The sequence below is a fragment of the Psittacula echo genome (genome assembly GCF_963264785.1).
Source record: "Psittacula echo genome assembly, chromosome: 1".
NCBI lineage: Eukaryota > Metazoa > Chordata > Aves > Psittaciformes > Psittacidae > Psittacula > Psittacula echo.
In genome coordinates this window covers 149,578,707-149,580,498 of record NC_137735.1, presented here as the reverse complement: position 1 = coordinate 149,580,498, position 1,792 = coordinate 149,578,707, and positions in this window count along the sequence as shown.

Here is a 1,792-nt window from a genome sequence, read left to right as displayed (position 1 = left end):
TCACAGTAGAATTCTGAGAAGTTCACTTCTAAATCAAGGCAGAAACAAATCTCACACAGTCAGTGATCAGTGACTAAATCCTACATTATTTTAAATTTACTTAGCACTATAAATAATCATTAGTGACAATACTTACTGTAACCTGAAAATAAGGCAGGGGCAAGACCTGATCTACATCTGTTTTATAGTGTTCATACTTGTGTGTTATTTTATATGCATACACTTGTATAGAACAACAACAAAATAAAACTGTCCCTACCACAATAAACAGGGTATATTGTATAGCTTATAAGTTATGGTATACAGTGAAACTGGTATCACAACCTATAGGTTATGGCATACATTAATAAATAGACAATGAATTTGCAAATTTAACAAAGAATTTTAAGAGGAAGTAAGACAGTACATACAATGGTGCTGATTTATCATTAATTTTTTTTACTCCAGCTTAAATAATGGCACTTTGATGTCATGGGAAGCCTGGAAGCAATAATGTAAAGAAGCACAGTCAACAGGTACAGTTCATCAGAGCTGTATTAAGAGCTTATGTCTGAAGAGCTACCTAAACTTCTTGGAGTTTGAGTGCTTGATTTTGCAACCTTGAAGTTGAATTATCCACATTCAGTTTCTCTGCCTTCTTCTGTAGCATATATAGAAAAAAATATATACTTGTTCTTATGTTACTCACCATCTTTGCTTTTTAATTTGGAGGTAAATACTCAGCTTATCACTTTGCCATTGCTCTTCTACACCAAAAAAGACCCAAGCCATGGAAGTCCATGGCAGTCCAATGGGTCCATCCCACTTTACATCGTGGCTGATATGTTGGCTTTTAATGGTAAGCGGCACCCTAAGTATCTAATCACTCTGTTCATATAATTTAAAACCCTAAACTACTTTGGAACATTCATATATTCTATCTACTGCTAAGATAAAAAATATTTAATCACAAGTCTGTAATATATATAATAGCTTTTAAATCCACTGAAGACAAGATGTGCCATAATATTCATACAACTATACATATAGTTGTACCTAATTTCCAATTTTGCAGTGCTGCAACTCTACAGCAATAACAGAAATGCATGTATGTACATATGTAACGGAAAAGGAGCAAACCAGTGTTGTGGGTGGACTTATGTCTGCTATCCTCATGCTCGCTGATTATATTGGAAGCAGTATCAGCTGTGGGAAATGAAGCACAAAATGCCACTCAAGAATGTCTGAAGACGGATGACCCAGTAGGTAAGTGTTAATGTTGGACAAAAGGTGATACTTTTGATTGTTAGGGCTGCTTGTGCTTCTGTTAGTTATGGCTTCTCCAGCTACTCACAGAGCATGATGATGAGGTCTAATAGGGAAGCTGTATAACAGTCATAAAAACTGTTAGTGGTTGCTGCACCAGAAAATTTGTCCTTCAAGCTTTAAAAGAGACAGGAGGCAACCATAGGGGGCTGAGGGGTTAAAGGCAGCTGGTGATTTTATGTCTGAGTTAGATTTAAGAAACGGTGTAATTTCCTTCACACTGCAAATCAATGTTTATTTTACCACAGAACCATCAGAATTAACAACAGGGTGCCAGAGTGCATCTTCACTAATCTATCCCATAACAACAAGGGAACACAATTTCTAAAGACACATATTTATACATCTGGTAACCACTTCTGTCCCTACTACCTCATTAAAGTTTAGAAATTCTCTGGGACACATATACACACACACACTTACAAAAAAAAAAAGGCAATACAAATTCTTCATTGCTGTGAGAAATAGAAAGTTCCAGGTAAGTACA